The following is a 21,341-nucleotide window of genomic DNA, read 5'->3' as shown; positions in this document are numbered from 1 at the left end:
AGGTGGAAACGTTAGGCCACACAGGAGCTGGCACCAATAGCGCACAGAGCCTCAGGAATCACTAATGTTTTAATGGGAAAAGACACTCAGCTAATGATGCGTGATTGGTTGTTGTTTCCCAGCCCCCCTTTTATTATGAGAGTAAGAAGAGAAGAAAACCCATTTGGTTGTGTCAGGGCCAGAGGATTTATTAGATATTTGCTGACCAACTGCATCTCAGTGATTCTCCTTCATTCCTTCAAACTCCTGTATTATCCCCTCTTACTACAGCCTCCAGCTCCAGCAAGACACAATCACAGTGATTCCGCCTCCGCCTGGCACGGGGGCCAGGAGGAGAGGTCCGCCCCCGGGGTGGGCAGCCCAGGGGTGCCTGGCTGGGAGAGGACTCAAAAGCAATAATAAACCAACTGAGAAGCCAGTCTGCTTTCTATTATCACCACGGCGAGCGATTCTAAACAATATCAGTAATATACTGCTCTCCCCCAACCAAAAAAAAGATCTTTTGTTGGGCTAGGTTCTAAAGAACTGTAGCAATTGCTGTTGGGTTTTAATAATATAAATGTAAGCTTTGACTTCGTACATTTTTTTATTGCTTCTCCTTTAGTAAACAGATTCTGCGTGGAAGCTGATTCGGAGAATTAACTCCATGCGTTCACTCTGAAAGTAAGCACACAACGAAGCTTGCCCCGGGCCCACGTCTCCCACTCCTCTGCTACTATTCTTGCATTCAAACAACTGAGTCGAGATAAATACTGATAGCAGGGTTAACTGTAGAGACACACGGAACTTGAGTCATTTCTATTTTGTCGTGCTATGTGGCCGCTTGGGAGTTTTTGATTTTTTTTACTGTGTTTAAATGTTCTGGGATTTATTGTGAAAGCAGATTCTTATGCATCTCTGCCAAATGCATCCTTATGTTTAAGACTTGTCCTATTTCTTTGATATGTTGCTTCATGTGAAAGAAGCCTTTCAAAATTAAAATTAATAAGAAGGGTTCTTTGATCAAAGACAGATTGACACTTCATGAATATGGGAAGAAAAACAAGTTTGACAAAGTCACTGACAAATCTGCAGAAGTTAATGGCAAAAACAGAAACTGTAAAATAACTATTCATCACTGTGAGAGAACAATAAGTAGGTCTACGTTTTCATCTCTTTCTTAAAAAAACACGCTAACGAAATTAAAAATAGTACTCCATGAGTCTTTTCCTCTTGTGGAATATGATATTTATTTTTTTAAAAAATTTTAATGATAGGATATAACATTTTGTAAAAGAACATTTCTTTTCGGGCCATTGTTATTGGTTTCACAGTGTGATTATTGTTAAAAATAATTTTGTCCTATAGGAAGGGGGTATTAGAAATGATCTGCTCTGGGGGATCCCTGGGTGGCTCAGCAGTTTAGCGCCTGCCTTTGGCCCAGGGCGTGATCCTGGAGTCCCGGGATCAAGTCCCGTGTCGGGTTCCCTGCGTGGAGCCTGCTTCTCCCTCCTCCTGTGTCTCTGCCTCTCTCTCTCTCTCTCTCTCTGTCTCATAAATAAATAAATAAATAAATAAATAAATAAATAAATAAATCTTTAAAAAAAAGAAAAGAAAGAGATGATCTGCTCTGGGTGTCAAATATTAGTCCCAGCACCCTAATCTTTTTATGTTATTTTAAGATTTTATTTATTTATTTGAGAGAGAGAGAAGGAGAGATTACGAGCAGGGGTGGAGGGAAGAGCAGAGGGAGAAGCATACTCCCTGCTGAGCAGGGAGCCTGATGTGAGACTCCATCCCAGGACCCTGGGATCATGACCTGAGCCGAAGGCAGACGCTTAACCGACAGGCACCCTTCAGCACCCCAATCTATTACCTACTCTATTTTGGAGCTCCCTGACTCTGCCTCCCGTACAGTCTCAACCCCTACCCCACCAGGACCTGTCAGAGAAGTATTAGGGAAGGCAGACCTGAGCACTTTCAGTAGTTCATCTCTCCTCCCAAGTTCTTTCTCCCACTTTTTCTTGCAGAGAAGGGAGTTGGGTTGCAAAATTAGAAGGGTTAAAAGGCGTTCCTCCACTCTCTTTTCCCACTAACTGAGAGTAGAGATGAGCACAGGTCTGACCCCCCAGGATCTGCCTACTTGTGAGGCTGGGGAGGGGCGGGGGGGACGATTCAGCTAGCACAAGCTTCCCTGGACTCTCGGGACCCATGTCACGCCAGAAGCCCTCAGGGGCTTTCCTTTCTGGAGTGAGTCTGATAACCCAAATCTTAGCACCCTCCTGATACCTGGAGAACACTTGGTCCTAAAATGCTGCATTAATCAGCACATCCCTCCCAGCTTCCACACCCCAGCGTCACCCCTAATCCCACAGAGAGAAGGGAGTTGACATTTTGGTCCACACACACCACCTCCCTCCCAACTCGGGCCAGCCTGATGCCCCCAATTCTGAATAAACAACTCTGAGTAAGAGGGAAGATTTTCCCCACCCAAATTTAGCACAGTATCATCATCACTGGTCCGTTCTCAGAAGGGCTCTAAGTCGTCTAACGGAGATTCATTATGTCATTAAGCAGAACAGTTCCTTCATGTTGGTAACGGGGAGAAATGATGATATTTATTTTTCATTTTTACTTACGGAATATAATGAATTCCACTGATGACCTATTTCTGAAACCCACCAATCAAAGGAAATTGTAAAGTTCACCATAGTAACAGCTCAGTGTCAGTCGCCTGAGTGAGAACCACACAGCATAGGAGGCCCCGGCCAATCACCAGGCAGGGTAATGTTACCATCTCATAGCAACCAAGAGATCTGCATGGCAACATCAGTTGCTATATGAAAGAAAAATTAGAAACAATATTCTGCTAGGGAGAAATAAAAGTATTAACTGTTAAGTCATACTTGAGTCATGGTTGGAGGACCTACCCCAGAATATCCACCTAAACATAGCTCCGATGATACCTGTCAGATCCAAGAGTCCATGTGCTAGGAACCCCTCACCCACCACCCACTGGAACCACCAGCGCAGCGCATGAAAGAGAGGGGACTATCCATAGAACAGACCACTTCTGAGTAGGAAGAGAAAGAGTCCTTGAATACTAGGAGCAGTAGGCAGATTTGCAGGATAAATTACACATAAATCATTGCATTTAATCCCGTGAGGGAGGCAGGGCAGATATTATTATCATCACTAAGTTTTCCATTTGCTGCCCCCCCGCATCCCAAATCTGTTCCTCCCCCAGCCTTAACTATCTCAGGGAATGACACCACTATTCTTCAAATTGCTCAGACCCCAAACCTCACAGGCCTCCTTGACTTTTTTTTTCTTTTTCTCACGCTCAATCCAATCCATCAGCAAACCCTGCTATTTCTCCTTTCAAGAAATGTCCAGAATCCATCCAGTCCCACACCCACCTTCCACAGCTATATCCTGGTCCAAACCACTATCATGCCTTCCTCCTAACCCATGTCCCTGCTTCTTGGCCTTGCCCACCTACAGTCTATCCTCAAGATGGCAGCCAGAATGACTCTTCCAGAACACAAATCCTAGGCTCACAAACCTCTAGGGATTCTTCATCCTCTCTCAAGTAAAAACCCAAGTCCTTACCATGGTCTTAGCTTAGCTAAGCTAAACTAAGCTCCTTAGCTCCCTCTTGCTCCCCTCTGACCCAACTGCTTTGCTCACCTGCTCCAGCCATACTGGTCTCCTTGCTGTTCTCCTGGCACATCGTACTCCCTCTTTTGAACTAGCTATTTCTTCTGCTTGGAGCATCCTCCCCCCAAATACCCTCATGGTTCACTCTCTTCCTTCAAGTGTTCGCAAATGTCACCTCATCGGTGAATCCTTTTCTGGTCTATTTTAAAACTGGATTCTTTGTACCCACACCATTAGCCTATGGCCCCTAACCCTCTTCCCTGGTAGTGGGCACCCAGAACAACGCCTGGCATTTAGTAAGTACCTAATGAATATCTCATCGTGAATAAAAGAAGCACTGTTATACGGATAAAGTAACTGAGCTCAAGAAGCAAAAAGACTTAACTCAGAGGCTCACAGCCAGACCTCAATTCAGATTTGCCAATGACTACCCCAAACTATGTCCTGCCCACCCTACCACATTGTCATTTCCTTTTCCAGATCTGCTACTTCTACTAAGTGCCATGAACCCATTAATTCCCTGGGATGGGAAGAGGGACCACTGAGCTGATAAGGTGTCGGGGGGTGGGGGGACACGGCCACACCAGCAGTGGAGAGTGGGGGTGAGCTGGCCCAGGGCGAGAGTGGTGCGCAAGGGACACTTCCCAGTGAGTCAGGAAGTGTGGCTGGGGCCATGTCCGCTGGACAGTTACACCCCACTGGCGATGACCTACCCCACCCCTCTGCTTGGTGGTAGACCATCCAGCAATTCCTATCTCTTTGTCCATGCAGGTAGAAACAAGGATTTAAATGGAATTTTCAGTCTGTGGAAAGTTTCAATTCTTATTGGTTTATTCTGAAAGATTCTCAGAGTTGCATTGAGTGTACATGGTATGACTGGTAGGAAAAACAAAACAAAACAAATAGAAAAGTCCAATCACCAAATATGTTTTCCAGTCAGTACAATAGTTTTGAAGTTTGTTTTTGTTTTTGTGTTTAAACAGAAGCCACCTCATGTTATGGTATGATGTGGAATATTGTTTTGGTTAAAACTATGCTAAAAACTGGTAGTGGTATGCCTACGTTTCCCACCCTGATTCTCATAGCACTTGGTGGAGGAGGAGACGGGTGAGGCAAGGGGAGAGGCTGCCCAGAAGCAGGGCAGGGAGTGGAAGAAAGCTAAGGCAGGAATATGTCCCTTCCATGGCCTGTATCAGTGACTAAGAAATGCCGGTCCAGACACAGACACCATCTTTGGTGACAGACCTGTCACCAGCACCATCTTTGCTCTGTTTCATGCCACCAATTTAGCTCAATATTGACAGAAAAGGAAATGCCAATGCCATGCTCATGAAGGTTCATGTTGCTAAAGGTTGCAGAGCACATACTGTTCTACAATCACTTCCTTGCTGACATAAACCTCACAAGTGAGATGTTTCATTACTCATTACTGAGAACCCAGGATGGTGAGCTCTCTGCACAGACTGGGGCGTCGAGGGTGGGCATGAAGAGCAAATGGAGTTCGGAGGCCTCGAAGGTTCCATCGAAACTTCTGACCTGGTGGGGAGGAAAGAGCAGGTGTGTGTTAAAGTGACGACCCCTTCTCAGCTGTATCTCATTCCTCCCAGTATTTTTCCTCAGAAGCAGACTTCAACTTAACTAGGGAAAAATGAAAGACCTGTTACAGATTCCTGAATTAAAAAAAAAAAAAATTCTAGCTTGACTTTACAGAACACATGAAGCCAAAGGATCTGGGCATTCTGACATAGTCCACGGCAGTTTCTACCCAGACTAAACTTTCTGGCTCTTTAGCCTGAGAAGCAGACATCGCTCTGCATTTAAAGGTGATTTTAACTGCATTAACTAACGTCAGGGCCACCAGTTCATGTCTATATTTTTCGAGCAGTGACAGCTCTCACCTCTGCAGTGCCGCTGCCCTTCACCACCCTGGACCTGAATGTCCTGAGCGTTCATTACTTGGACCAAGCAGGCACGCGCGTATTTGCAGGTACCATAGAAGACAGTGTGATCTAGAGGAAAGGGCCCTGGACCCAGAGAGATGGGAGCTCCAGCTCTGAGACTTGCTGAGAGCTTTTTGGCAGATGACTTATCCTTCCCTCCCTGCAGCTCTGTCATCCGTACAGTGAATACAAACATACTTGACTTATAGAAGTTCGAAGTGAGGAGTAAATGTTGGGGCAGGGCCTGTACAGTGCAGGGACATAGCAGAGGCTCAGTTATTATTTTAAAAGTAAATACATAAACACATGGACCAAGAGATGCTCAAAATGGGAATGTAGCTTTCTAACTGGCTCTCTCAATCCTTGCTGAGCTAATCACGTATGTACTGATTTCTTAGGAGAGAACTGAAGCGTAAGCAATCCCATCCTTGAAAAGGAGCTACCCCATCCCCCAAGCTTAGAGACAAGTCTTCTACATTTTCCTCAAAATGGAACATCGGTTTGCTTGTCAACATACTCAAGGACAAAGCCTCTCAGTTCAATGACATTAAGTATTACATTTAGGCACAAGGTTTCTCTTCGGATTTTTGCAACCCCTTGCCCCGTCTCACCACAACTATGGTTAAGGACAGCGTCATCTTTGACTCACTAGCCACACGTCCTCTGCTAACCTGTGAGTCCATAAAAACTATCTGTATAATCATGGTGTAGATTTCAGGCTATAAATCCTGTTTAAATGCACATGCCCAAACCTGAAGTGGGTTGGAAACAGTCTTTTGACAGATGAGGTCCCAATTTTAAATGACGTAAAACAGGGCTGTATGCTAGGCCCCTCTCCCTCCAGACCATCCGGGTTAATTATTTGGCACCGCTACCAGGTTGAGTTCGAGGATGCCCTCCAGCCAGCAGAGAGAGAGAGAGAGACAAGAGTCTTCCCTGGTGCTCCTGTGAATTTACTGTTCGGAACTTGGGGCAGCTTCTGAAGCTGTCGGGCCTGTCATTCGATGACTGTTGGAAGGTCCAGCGGAGCATAAGCTGTAGCCCTAGAGGTTAGGGAGGGGCAGTGCTGACACTAAGGCCCACCTCAGGCTCTGGCTCCTCAGCGGCTACTCAGGTGGGAACTTTGGACCTGCAGGGCCACAGGTGTGGAAGGAAGGATGCTTGCACACGATGCACGGCTAAGGCTGGCCAGACGGCCTGCGAGAGCCTCCAGTGCTCCTGCCTCAGGTGCCCCGGATAAGCCGGCCTCTCCAGGACGCTAATGAGGGGATCCTTGGAAAGAACCCTGACCCTCGGGGCAGCAGTTGAGGCCTGCAGAGCACAGAGCAGGAGCGGGGCGGTGAGCGGCTTCCAGGGAGGGGCTGCGCGACCTGCTGGCCTTCTGAGGGCAAGGGAGGACCGTGCTTCGCAGGGCCCCATATGTCACAAACCCAAAGAGAACAATGTTAAGGAACATTTGTCACCCAGGCTCTGGGTCTCAGATGTGGTGCTCTGAGACCCCACCCCTACACATCTTCTTTCCTGGTCTTGGTTCAGGCTCCCGGGAAACATTTCCCCGCACCTCTTGCCCCCAAATGCTGTCGCGGATGGTGGCTTCTGCTGCTGTGAACACCGCGTCCCCACGGTGAGGGTGGGAGGCTGAGCGGTCAAAGCACTCAGGTAGGAGAGGAGGAGGATTGACACCCCAGCCTTTCTCCCCACTGCCAGTGGGGTACTTGATGGCCTAACAAAGTGATGTTTTGCGGGAGTGCTGCGAGGCAACTTTTTTTTTAATGTGTCAGTTTGTGGATCAAACAATGGCACATATTTTCTAATTTGTTAGCTTGATTTAAAACATCGAAATAGGGATGCCTGGGTGGCTCAGCTGTTGAGCATCTGCGTTCGGCCCAGGCTGTGGTCCTGGGGTCCTGGGATCGAGTCCCACATCCGGCTCCCTGCATGGAGCCTGTTTCTCCCTATGCCTGTGTCTCTGCCCCTCTCTCTGTGTTTCATGAATAAATAAATAAAATATTTTAAAAAATAAAAACAAAACATTGAAATAACTCCATGGAGGTATTAGTCTGAGCCCACCCCCCAGATGTCAGGGACCCGTCTGTGAGTGACCCAGGACCTCGCCGTGGGAAGGAGCAGGACTGGAGCACCCAAGGCAGCAATTCCACTGCGTGGGGATCATTACCTTTACATGGTTACCTTTACATCTGTTACCCGGAGCTCCTATGGCTCTCCCAGGGGGCATAGCCTGAAAAGGCCAGTGTTACCAAACTGAAACCAAAATCACCCTGTTTGGCAAACACCCTCTAATGCTGCTGTGGATGCTCCCTAATGGGCCCCAGCAACAGATCCACGGAGGGAGCCTACTGAGGGGCTGGCTTGGAGTAGGAGGAGTGCTTTTCCATAGGACTTCCACTCTCCTCCCTTCTTGGGGAATGTAGGAGAGAGCATCTCCCACTTCTGTCCCCACCAACTTGCTTTTGCTACCCAAGGAAGGAATGGCTGACCCGGTCGCTCAGAGCTCGAATTTTTTCTGCCATATTCTTATAGGTGGCGGGGTGATTGGGTCTTGGAACAGGAGAAACAGGCTCTGGCCTATAGAATTCAGTTTTTCCTTCCCACTCCTGTGTTTCCCGTCTCCATGTAGTGGGAAAACCAAGAAGGGGTTCTCACCAGGGGAGGATAACTATTCTCCTTCTCTCCCTGTTCAGCCCTGGTTGGGTGAGTGAGAGGGTGTTTGACCTACCCAGCCAGCTGGGTTAGTGGTTGGAATCTGTGCCCCAGGTATTGTCCTGGGCCTGAAGGCACATGTGACTTCATGAATCCCATGGCAGAGATTTCAAGGTCAGAGACAGGAGGTCATAGACCCAAATCATACTTCCTAACATATTTTGCCAGAATCCCTGTATTCGACAAGGTAGGCTAAGTGGCTGTAAAGACAACGTGGAAGATCATCTCTCTTGTGTTTCAACCTAAGGTGACCTCCCCTGGGTTGCCAGACAGCTCGGCTCCACACAGTCATCCTGGGTCCCCGGCTGACAGCACCTGTCCCATCTTCAATGTGTGGTTTCCAAGGCTGCTCTATTCCAGCCATCCAGAAGGAGGGTAGAGAGCAGTCCAGGGCCAGAGATTCCACCCAAGCAAATGAGGTGGAGGTTGCCCATGTTGCTTCTTCCCACATCCCACTAATGGGAGCTCAGTTGAAAAACCTCATCTACTCTACAAGAGGCCAAGAAATGGGAGCATGGATTTTGGTAGACAGCTAGAATTCTCTACTATGGAGGAGTTATTGAGCTTTGGAAGGAACTACAGTCTGCACTTTTACTCAAAGGTGGACACTCTATAGGAACATGCTACAATGTTCGTTTGTGTATACCTGGGTAGTAGACTGGTAAGTTATTCATAAAAATGCTCAAGCCCAAACCATCTTTTGCCTATAAAGTGTTAGAGAACTCTTTTCATGTGTTCTATTACTTGAGCAGATTCAAAGATTTGGGGATAAAAATAAATACAGGTTCTTCTTATACACCTCATGTAGGCTGTCTTAGGATGGAAGAGTCCACCTTAGGACTCCCAGCTTAATACATCTTTAACAGCTTTATTGCCCATCAAATAAATCAATGATTTTATGACCCATTTCTGGTAAAGAGTAAGTTGTGGCACCTTTTAATTAAGAGACACAGCCAAAAGGATATATTAGTTTCATTCATTTAGGTTCTCCAAGCAATAATCCTAACTTCCTATATTGCCAACTTCTCTAGGTGAGATAATTAGAAAGTCATATATCTGGACATATAATTTTAGTTGCCATTCTCTGTACCCCACAAAAAATATTGATGAGGTTTTTTTTAAGTTATGCACCTGAGATTTTTGAGGCACAATATTTTAAATATCTATTTAGGATCATTTATTTTCTTTCATTAAATCGTAGTTGAACACTTCATCCTTTAAGTTGCTCATGATTTCTCATATAAGCACTCATGCAGTAAATTCCTAAAATCCTGACCTGGAAAATTTTCTATCTTTAAATGAATATAATGCATTTTTTTTCCTTACAAGAACCATACAATTTATCCACTCCCCTGTTCGTTCTTGTTTCTAAGAAGTTGATTTAATAATCAACTATAATGACTGGTTATATTCTGGTGCCTTAAATCTATATGCCCCAGCTTGTTTTATGTTTTCATAAACTTTTTTACTTTGGAATAATTTTAGATTTATAGAAAAGTTGTAAAATAGTACAAATAGTTAGTATACCTTTCATCCGGTTTCCCCTAACATTAACATCTCAATTATTTGTCAAAACTAAGAAATTTACATTGGTGCAATATTATTAACTAAGCCACAGACTCTGGACAACACCAGTTTTTCCACTGATGTCCTTTTTCTGCTGCAGGATACTATACTGCATTTACACCAGCTGGCTTTAATAGAAATATAGTATCCTGGCTAAAAATCATTCCTAAGAAATTTAATGACTAGAAACTAGAATGCATTTATTTATTTAAAATTTGCAAAAGATTTTTTTTCTCAAAAAAAAAAAAAAAGGTAGAGACATTAATTTATACTTAGGGCAAACCATTCCTTTGTTTGGGGGGAAAAACTCTGGGATGTTTAGTTACACAAATATAAAGCAAGTACCCATACTGTGTGTCTGTTGATGCCTTTGGAACAACCTTAAGTAAATTTAAATATGATATTAGCTGTTGGTTTTCAATGTAAACTAAAGGTTCTATTATGCAATTTAGTTGGGTTGAAGGTATGTGTATTTTAGTTTTGTGTGTCTGCAGGAAATGGTCATAAGTAGAATCATTCACTTAAAATGAGTGAATGCTCCTACTATCAGTCATCCTGGGAGAAGACAGCTCTTGGGACAGAAAATGGGGACTTGGGAGGAAAGCCCTGGATCTCAGCTAGGGATGAGGAGTCTTTCTTCTCTCCTAGCCTTGGATTTCAAGTCATGAAGATGAGTCATGAGATGGATTCCCAGCAGCAGAGATGAGCCAGCCAGACCTGGCTACCTGGACACAGGTTGAGCACCACCAGTCTCGTGAGGCTGGATTTGGATCTGCTGGGCTCTAACAGCCGCAAAATTGAGATACCCACTAAATTGTACTTCTCCTGTGCTAAACTCTCAAATAAGTCTTACCCAAAATTGCAACTTAGTCTCAGCTGTTCTATGGGGAAGTTAAGGGTCAGGCTTGGGAGGGAGTGGCAAAGAAGAAATCTGTAACCTCTCTCCAAATGCCACAGGCAGTCTGGCTTAGAGAAGAAGCTACAGGTTTTACGTCTCTAAATACATGTAAGACCTCATTCTCAAGACCTCTAAGAAATATCTAGGCGCGTTTGATGGAGAGTTAACTTCTGGTGGTGCCAGGCAAATGGGGTATTAAATGTGACTTAGTTTCATGGCCCCAGACTACAAAGGTCTAAATGTACTAGGATATACTGGTGATTCTGCTCTGGTTTATTTTAATTGCTTCAATTCATTTATTCATGCATTCATACTTATGGAGCACCTGCTCGGTGTCAGGCACAGTTCTGGGCACTGAGAATGAAGGAGGAAAAAAAAGACAAATCTGACTTCATAAAAAAACGTCCCTACTCACATGGAGGAAAAGACATTGCAGAGTACATTGTGTGCCTTCTAAATTCTATTGAGGAGTGTAGAGAATTATCAATATTTTAATTTCTAAAGCTATGATTTTATTTAGGTATAGTTTTACTACTGATAAAAAGAACTCTGATTGGATCCTTAAAAATTAGAAGGATTTATTAGATGTGGTTCATCAAGGAGGTTTGGGGAGCACATCTCCAAACTAAAATAACTTTCTGAGAAGAGAAAGGGCCCTCTTACGACTTTTAACTCTCCTGTACCCCAGGCCCAGGGGTAACCTTTGAGATTTCCTTTTGGCTTATGACCAAAATCTAAATACTATCTTGGCCACTTACATCTGAAAAAAACAGAACAATAAAGTCCTTAGAAACAGAGAGTCTTTAGACATTTCTTTTGAAAAGATTACTAGAATAGAGCTTCTAAATCTTCTAATTGCCACTGCTGACGTTGTCTGTTATAAAAACACAATAGTGAATAGGCAAGAACCAGAAGATTCCAAATTGTCAAACATCGGAGAGATACCACAAATCATCTCTCTTAAGAAATATGGTTGTCAAAGCCTGTGACTCTGATTGCAAAGACATCTGTGACTAAATAATGCTGGTTATGGAAATTGCTGAAAAGTTATAAATAAAACGTTAAATAATACAGTACAGCTAATTCCCCAGGTGTTGTTTCTATTCTCAAGTAAGGATCTACATGAGCCAAGTGACAGCATACAGCTTTCCTGTGGGTGGAAGTCTCTAGAGATACTGTTCACTCACATTTGCTTATGTCCTTTTGCTTGATCAGTTGCAAAAACATTATTATGTCTTGCTTTGTTATTTCTTTTCTCCAATCCACATTAGTAGCCTGTTCTTATAAATAATTCAGCATCTGCCTGGGCATTTGTTGGCAATATTATCTTACATGATGCTATATAGGAAGTGGGAGGGCAGTAATGCTCAAATATGGGGAAATAATGTGTCTTTCAATTGCTCATATTTGCAAAGTGGTTTCGTCACATACTTTACCTCTGAACTTACACTGAACTTTCTCTTCTAGAAAGTCTGGTTGCATGGACTCAAGCCTGCTGCAAAACTTGATATAACTGAAACTTGATAAGAAAGTTCAGTCCAGTCAAGTGTACCTACACGATGATCTACTCTACTTGTAATTCCTGGTGAACCTGCATCTACTTAGATGTTCAAACAGGCTTCAAAGGAAGCATGCCAGATCATCTGTACATACTGTGGGACAAGCAGAACCTTTTTTTTCTCCCAGCAAAATCGTAGAAACCAAATCTATCCCAGTCTCAATTAATCCCACATAATGCCAAAAGAATACGAAGGATTAAGAATATGGAGGATTTTATGAACACAGAACTCAGAATTTAACTTTTTTAAACAATTTGAGATAACACCGTAAAAATTTCCAGGGCAGCTTGTTTGTTTGTTTGTTTGTTTGTTTGTTTGTTAAAAGGTTTATTTACTGGGATGCCTGGGTGGCTTAGTGGTTGAGCATCTGCCTTCAGTTCAGGGCATGATCCTGGGGTCTAGGGATTGAGTCCCGCATTGGGCTCCCTGAGAGGGGACTGCTTCTCCTTCTGCCTATGTCGCTGCTTCTCTCTCTGTGTCTCTCATGAATAAATAAAATCTTAAAAAACATTTTTTATTTATTTGAGAGAGAGCAAGGATGTGCACAAGTTGGGGGAGGGGCAGAGGGAGAAAGAATCTGCAAGCAGGCTCCCCTCTGAGCACAGAGCCTGACATGGAACTCAACCCTATGACCCTGAGATCTTGACCTGAGCCAAAACCAAGAGTCGACCCCTTAACTGACTGAGCCACCCAGGCACCCCTCCAGGGCAATTCAGAGGCAGGCCTCCACATTTGAGATTTGTGGTAGGAACCGTGCTGGCTTAGTTCCCACAGTACACCCTGCACATTCTTGGAGCTATTGGAAAGTTCATCATAACTGCAACAGGCAGTCATCTTCTGGTTTCTAAATAGAACTAAGGAAAATAAACTTTGAAAAACGGAATGGAGTTCATTTTGGAGCAGTTATATTTACACCTCTTTTGATTGTCAATGACTAAGAGTATACCGTTTCTAAATCATGAAAACCTATACGAATTCAGGTCAAGTGTTGACACAGGATCCTTTGCACATGCTGTTCCCTCTACTCAAAACGCTGTTTCCTTCCTGTCCACTATGTCTAACTTCTAATCTAATCTCAATTTATCCTTAGGGCCTTGGCTTCCCTGATACCTTAGAAGGGGCTGAGTGCCCCAATATATGCCCATATGTTGCTGTATTTCTCCACTTTTAGCACCATTCTTTTGTCTTTAGTGGTTGATTGATGTCTGTTTCTCTCAAAAACATATAGAAATTGGAAGAAACCAGAGCTGTCTTATTCACCACTGACTAGCCATGTTCAAGGTAGTTGTTCAATAAGGATTCGAATGCATGGATTCACTCAATGCATGTGAGTGAAAATAATAGCTATCATTTACATGTTTGTTTACTACATGCCAGGTTCTGTTTGAGTGTTTTACATGTGACAATGGATGGATGAATGACCATCAAAAACAAGCACCAAGAACATTAAAGTCATCTGAACAAACAGTTGATCCCATCTTAAACAAGTTATGCATGAAACATTTTTGTTTATATAAAATTTAGAGGAAAGTTTCAAAGCCCAATATTATTGATTTACCTGATTTGCAAACCAGGGAGAAACCCAAGTTTTATGGGTAAACTGGTAAGATTGAAGCTGAGAAAAAAAAACACTCAGGATAAAATAAGAAGGTGCTAACAGTAGCCAGGGGAAAAAAGGAGACAGGAGTTAAGAAGCCCAGAGTAAATATATGTTTACTCAGGTTCCCAGAGAGAGACGTGAGCCAAAAAGGGTTGGAAACTAATGCTATTTGACTTGCAGACTACATTTTTTATTTACTACATGTTGATTATCTTCCTATGTCATTAAATGCTCTCTGCAACATCTTTTCAAGTGGCTCCATGAATTCTATTGTAGGCATGTGCCATTATTTATTTACCTATTCTTCTAAGGATGGACAAACTAAATGTAAGGTCAGTTCCAGTTTGTTTTTTTTTTCTTTGCTATTATCAATGTGTAGCTAAATCTTTGCATGTGTCCAATTATTTGCTTATAATAAATTTAATATATTGAAGGGACAAAACAATAAGGAACAATATTTCTAATTGTATTTGAGAAAAACATGGATTCACATATATCCCAAGCTGAGATATATCCTTCTTTTAGTTCATAGAGCACAAAGTTGACGACTTAAAAATATTAACAATATTTACAGAATCTTTATCTCCATGCATTGAGTCACTTTACCATTTCTTCATCTTGCTTCAATCAAAGCAGCAAAATTTTAATAATGTTAAATGGAAAAAAACTCTGAAGTTGCCATCTGGGAACAGTAGGACCTCAGTCCTATGGTGCATTCCTGACAGTGAATATTTAATGTATTTGTCACTATATTTCTTCTAATTCTGAAGAATTTTAAAATTTTATAATTGAGTAATCATTTTTAAAATAATCATGGGTCTAGTATGCTTCCAGAAAAATCTCTAGTTTTCTAGATTAGTAAGGTTTTTAAAAATTCATAACTGAATACATTTGATTTCTTACTTTCTATAAGGCAAACCAGGCTCTTTGATGGCTTGTCTGGTCCGAAGAGAAAAGAGTTTCTAAAATTAGTATGAAGCCAGTCCTACTATGACATAATAATGAATAGAATCACTGATTTCATAAACCACAGGACTCAGGGTCCATGGGAAAGTCAGCCAAGACATTCCTGGAGGAATGAAAGCTCGAATGAAAGCTCCTTCAAAGTCAATGCTAGAAATAAAAGATGAGGAGCCATGATGTTTCCATTTATAAGAAATCTTATCGTATAGGATGCATTTCAGCAGTGGTCACTCTTCTAGTGTAACTGCCTCTCAGACAATGACATGTTATAGGACACAATAAAAAGGGGGGAAAAGTACAGCTAAAGAACTACTCTGTCTAGGATTGCTATTTGTGACATGGGGCCTTCTGTGATGCCAGTTGTTACCTTGAAAAGCTTTTTTTTAAAAAAAGTAATCCCAATCTCAGAAAACACTAATAGATCCTCAAAGTGTAAAACCCTCTTTGCCAGCTTTAACCTTTCAAACCTACATGTTATCAGATTAATACATTTAATGGATAAGATGTACTCGGGTCTCGTATAATAGAGATCTGATAATTAAGGATTTTGAGGGGAAAAAAGCCCAACAGACAAGATCTTGTCTCAAAAGTTTTATCCCATTTTCATGTTTCTAATGAAATTTGGTTTCCAGAGATGATGCCAGAAGAAGTAGAGAAGTGGCTTTAACAGCATTCTTGTGGGGTTTTTTTTGTTGTTGTTTGGTTGGTTGTTTTTATGTTTGCTTTGTTCTGCTTTTGCAATTTCGGGTGTTTAGTTGCTGTTGTTCTTCTAAAATGGTAGTTTTTCTCCCTTTAGTCCATTGCATCAAGTCACTGGATTTCATGTTTTGAATACCTGGCATAGGCCAAATGCTTTATGAAAGGAGCACTACTCAAACTTGATGAATAAAGCATTAAGATGCACATTGCCCTTCACCTGGAGAGCTACATTCCACTAGTTCTTTTCAGTAGTTTGCTCCTGTCAACATGGCTCTTCATTCGTCTTAGCACACATGATTTATACATCTTTAACTATGGTACAGATTCTTTCAATACCTCTCCTTATAACTAAGATAACTAAGTATCTGAAACATTTGATTGTTAATTCATGCCGAAATAGTAGAGACTAAATCATCCCAGGTTTCCAGCCAAATGAAGACTCTTCCCTCTGGTAGGTCACCAAAAAAGGTGAATGCGCCTGCATGTAAAAATACCCATCAACTCCAGAACTGCTCATAAGAGTCCCAGAAAACTGTCTTCCTACCAAAAGATTCCAATTGGAAATGTAAGAAAATAGGTTCAGTAGAATAAGGCAAAGTTTCAACCTTTGGATAACTAGCTCCAGGCAGGGCGAACTCCATCCCAAATTTGTTTATGGCATGCTGTTATCTCTTGGGTTGGGACAGAGACCAAGGAAGATCTGACCTGGGGATCTCAGGACACTATATCTCAGGCTCATGGATGCACTTGGCAGAGACCTCCAAAGACCCGAAAGTTCTATAGTCACTGTCGTGACATCACTGTGGGAAGACCCAATGTTAGTTCAGGTGCCATGTTTGAAATAAAAAACAAACAGTCTACTCCTCTGAGCTAATAATGCAGACTTGTATGAACCATGCTGTGCGCCAACCCGGAGAAACGTGACCAGTTTGATTGAAAAGGAAGAGGTCATTTTCCAAGCTGGTTGAATTCTAACAGAATTTTCTAAACAACAAGAAAGAAACATGCTGTTTCCCTGCAACCAAAGTAGAGTGGAAAAGAATGATAAAGCACTCAGGAGTGAGTTCTGGCACACAAAGAAATTTTAAAAACATGTACATGGAAATACAGGCCTTCCTAGAGGTGAGGTAGAGTCTCACAGAGATGCAAAATGAAGGAAATGCTTAGAATCGAGCATCCACGGGTCAGGAACACCACCCTCCACCTGCTCTGGACACTGCAGGCACTCAGTAAATGCTTGTTGACTTGAATTAACATGCTTCATTGTTCTAAAATGTAGTCCAAGGCTTGATTAGCTAGCCCACACAAGCCCTCAGGAAAAAAGTTATTCTTAATGTACCTCCATTTTATATTTGGAGAATGAGAGACATGAAATGGTTAAGTGACACCCTCAGGCCACCTCATGAGTTAAAGGTAGAGTCAAGACAAGAGCCCAGATGCACAAACACCCACCAGGCACCACTGAACTGGCCAGATAATGAGAGGGCCAGTTGCTGAGGGGGCAGGAACTCCAAGATAAATGGACTGAGTCTAGGCTCAGAGAATTTTTAGCTCCCTCAACAGATGAAGGAACTTGAAATTAACTCTTCAAACTCTCCCAATGCTTGGCTCAGGAAATTGGAGCTTCCAAGTTCAAGTGAGAAGTTATGGAGGAAGAATTCTAAGATGGCATAAAGACTAGACAAATGGCATGTTCTCACAGAAAGGGCATGAGCTCTGGAGGCAGACAGTCCCAGCTTTGAATCCAATTCTACCATCACCAGCTGTGACCTGAAGCAATTTACTAACGTCTCCAAGACTCAGTTTCCTCTTCTACGAAACAAAAATGGTAATAACCATCTTGCAGAGTTGATGTTGAAACTGAAGATGTTTTATAAGCCCCAAACATGAACGCTAGTCCGTAACAGGCGGCGCTCAGAGACAAGCCAACAAACAAAATGCCTTTTACAAGTACGATTCCAGTAAGAACAGAGAGCATTATACATATAGAAAATGTGTGAAGGTTTCCACCAACCTGATGAAAGAAACCTAAAACCTAAAATAAGATACATGGACAGTGAGGCACTCAATCTGAAGATCACAAGGATAATTTTTTTCCGTATGAGAAAAATGCTATCCAGCAACTCACGAGCAGATGTCAGCCTGGAGTGGTGCCCTTGACACAGGGCAGACTGCCTTCCATTGTCCGTTCTCTTACTCTTTCAATTATGGCTTTTAATATTTGATGTTCATCAGATATACCACATACTCCATGGCGCTAAATCCAATGCCATATAGATTATGTTTCTTCCTTAATTGTAGTTGACGGAATGTTACCTTACAAATTGCATATTTAATAGAGTCCCAAGATTGAGGGCAGGTGTAATGCACACTTAAACGTGTCCAAAGACTTAAGAAAGAGTTTAATTACTTAACATCACATCCAATGACAAGATTTGTGACAGAATTGGCTACTGAAAATGCATTTGGGGGCTCTCACCTTCCAGTCAAAAGGTATGTTAAACCAATGTAGTGAGGTGCATTTAGAATTTTATTTAGCAATATAATGGTTGATATTATCTATTTCTCTGTATGAAAGGGGAACCATTCCTTTTTCACATGAAACTGATTTCAAAGGGAGTTACATTTCTGAGAGAGGTACTTGAGAGATCTGTACATGGAAGCCTCAGAGACCACAGATGTTAAATAGTATCAGTATTGAAAGAACCTTAGTGGTCTGCTGAAAGCCTTGAAATATGTACCAATTACATACATGGCTGCAGTCCAGGTGCCATTTAAAGATCTGAGGTAATACAGTGCCTATTTAGAATAATTTGAACATTGCCTCCAAAGAGCAATCACATTAAGAAAACAGAATCAGACAAAACAAAACAGGATAGGGAAAACAATTTGATTCCCATTAAAAAGTTTAAAATCCTTACAACTTTCTCACTTCTCTAGGTTGATATAAGTCAGAAGACTTCATGTTGAGGAAGGCCAGGAATATAAAAGGGTAGGTTTTTAAATTAAATTTACCACTCTACAGTTTCCTTTAACACAATCAAAGCCAAACTTTTACAGGGATGTTTTCCCAATAATAAAGTCAAGCAATTTCACCATCTAAGACATTTTCATGTCTACTCAACGGTTTTGCTTACACAGTACCTTATTTTCTTCAAAATTAAATTTCATACTTGTAAATTTTGATCAACAAACTAGTCTTAGTTTCCCAGACTTCCTGCTCAATCCTGAATGGCCTAGAGGGGTACTATGAAGTCAGGGAAGTTTGTAAGGGCTCTACTTTCTCTGTCTTCCTCTAAATGTTGGGGTTTCACTAAGCTCCATCTCTTCATCTTCCACTCTCTTCTCACCTACTTTACAGAGTCTCCCTGGGTGATCTTACTTACTTCTCTCTACATGCTGATGACTTTCAACTCTCTACCTACCTCTAGCTCAGCTCTCTTTCCTGAGCTTCAGATTCATATCTCCAAATGCCTCCTAGACATCCCTGCTTGGATATCCCATTCTCAATACACCTTGCACATCATGGAGCTCTTCTTCTCCAACAAACGTACTTCTCTTCCACCTTTCTATTTTCCTTACTGGTGCCAAGATCCATCCAATCACTTAGTCCAGAAACCTGAACACAGTGCTATAAGAATATAGAAGAAACGTCAAGTATAGTAGTAATTTATTGCAGGGAGGGAAAGCAGAGAGGCACTCTAAGTGACATAATGTAATTACAGAGACACCCAAATGAGAAAGAGCATGGCAGGTGTATTATTAATTTGGATTGGGTAGGCTCAACTGAGATAATAAGTAAATCCCACGATCTCAATGGCTTTTTTTTCTCATTAAAAAAATCTGATGCCAATTGGTCAGTTTTATTGCAACATAAATTCAGGACTCAGTCTGCTTCTGTCTTGCAACCCACCATCTTAGATTTCTGCACTTCCTGGATTATAGACAAAACATGAACAACACAGACCCTCTCTTAGTTTCCTTGAACCAGAAGTGCCATATCCCTTCTGCTCACTTTTCTGTTGTCAAGTATTTGATCACTGTCCCAACCCAACTGCAAGAGAAGCTAAGAAATATCTTCTCATCTGCCCAGGAAGATGAAATGAGGTAGTGAACACCATTGTCTCTACCACAACATGTTTAGAAAACTATGAGTGGCATATCTGGAAATCAATGGGGATGATGAGGGATGATATGTGTTGTGGGGAATAAGTGGCTCTAGTGCCAGGAGAGCCAGGAAGGAAGGTAAAGTCAGAACCAAAAAACTACCTAGAAGGTTTGAGTGGGGTCAAGAGCCTGAGTGAGCATCATGCTGAGGACAATGGGATTTTAAAGATGAGAATAGTGCAAACACAGGGAGATGTAGTCAACAGAGAATCCGTGAGCTCAAACTTCCCGACCTGTGGCACCCAAAATAAAAGGCCAGCTCCTGCTCCCAGGGCCAGCCTAGGGTTCCTATTGCTTTGAGAATCAGTGGAGTCCAACGGTCTGGAAACCAGCCTAAAAGCAAACAAATGAAAAAAGGTCCTGGTGGTACTGTGATCACCATCTCTGGACACTGCATGATTCTCCCTTAAAAAAAAAAAAAAAAAGATCTTATTTATTTATTCATGAGAAACAGAGAGAGAGAGAGAGAGAGAGAGAGGGGCAGGGACACAGGCAGAGGGAGAAGCAGGCTCCCTGCAGGAAGCCCAATGCGGAGACTCCATCCCAGAACCCTGGAATCATGCCCTGAGCCAAAGGCAGAGGCTCAACTGCTGAGCCACCCAGGCATCCCATGATTCTTTCTTTCTTTTTTTTTTTTTTTTTAAATTTATTTATGATAGTCACAGAGAGAGAGAGAGAGAGGCAGAGACACAGGCAGAGACACAGGCAGAGGGAGAAGCAGGCTCCATGCACCGGGAGCCCGACGTGGGATTCGATCCCGGGTCTCCAGGATCGCGCCCTGGGCCAAAGGCAGGCGCCAAACTGCTGCGCCACCCAGGGATCCCCCATGATTCTTTCTTAAAGGCTTCGGCCCACACTTCCCTGTTGGCATCCCAGCTCCCAAAGTAGGTTTGCCTCTCTGTTCTCTCTGGGTTCAGCCTGGCTTTCTTTTTGACTTTAGTGGGTGTGGTTTCTTGCCCCCTTTGCTTCTGAGAAGGCTCCACCTCCAGCAGTATCCACCCGGGCTGACTTCCACTCTGTTTTACATTCAGCTGTCCTTTGCCAGTTTCGTCCAGCCAAAAGACAAAATAAAAACAGTAACACTTACTGAGTGTTTAATACATGCCTGGCACTGTTCAGGCATTTTACATACATATGATACACACAAATACATATATAAAAATACATGTGACCACCATCCATCAACATACATCATATACGATTAATATACAATGTTATCATATCATATTATATATACACATGTCTATAAACTCTGTGTATACGGATCACTTCATTCTCAAACCAAGGCTATGAGATAGGTGGTATCAGATCCATCATGCAGCAGAAGAAACGGAGGCAAAAGCAGCTCACCTGCCACATTCACGCAGACTGTAAACTGGTGAAACTGGAATTTTAATTGAGGATGCCTGGCTTTTCGCCCCTATGCTACACTACTGAGTAAAGGATGCCGGGCAGGAGGGGAGATTGAAACAAGATGGCTTAATGATCCTTTTTTATATCTATAGATTTTTTTTAAAGATTTTATTTATTCACGAGAGACAAGAGAGAGAGGCAGAGGAAGAAGCAGGCTCAATGCAGGAGCCCGATGT

General features: G+C 42.5%; 1 long non-coding RNA gene across 3 annotated transcripts in view; it reads right to left on the bottom strand.

Moving 5' to 3' along the window:
* Positions 1-4,448: 4,448 nt before the first annotated feature.
* Positions 4,449-21,341, bottom strand: part of LOC112673554 (uncharacterized) — a 94,383-nt gene continuing 77,490 nt past the window's right edge. Inside the window, exons 5-6 of one of the 3 annotated variants that reach the window (XR_007413645.1) lie at positions 19,011-20,788; positions 4,449-5,175 (exon numbers count right to left, since the gene is read on the bottom strand). This is a non-coding gene — a long non-coding RNA (uncharacterized LOC112673554). The remainder of the gene's footprint in view (positions 5,176-19,010; positions 20,789-21,341) is intronic. The other 2 variants (XR_007413646.1, XR_003144871.3) reach the window with 2 other exon arrangements.

Source organism: Canis lupus, chromosome 10, assembly GCF_003254725.2.
Source record: "Canis lupus dingo isolate Sandy chromosome 10, ASM325472v2, whole genome shotgun sequence".
Lineage (NCBI taxonomy): Eukaryota > Metazoa > Chordata > Mammalia > Carnivora > Canidae > Canis > Canis lupus.
Note: the sequence above shows the minus strand (reverse complement) of the source record. Positions and strands in the feature narration are given on the sequence as shown.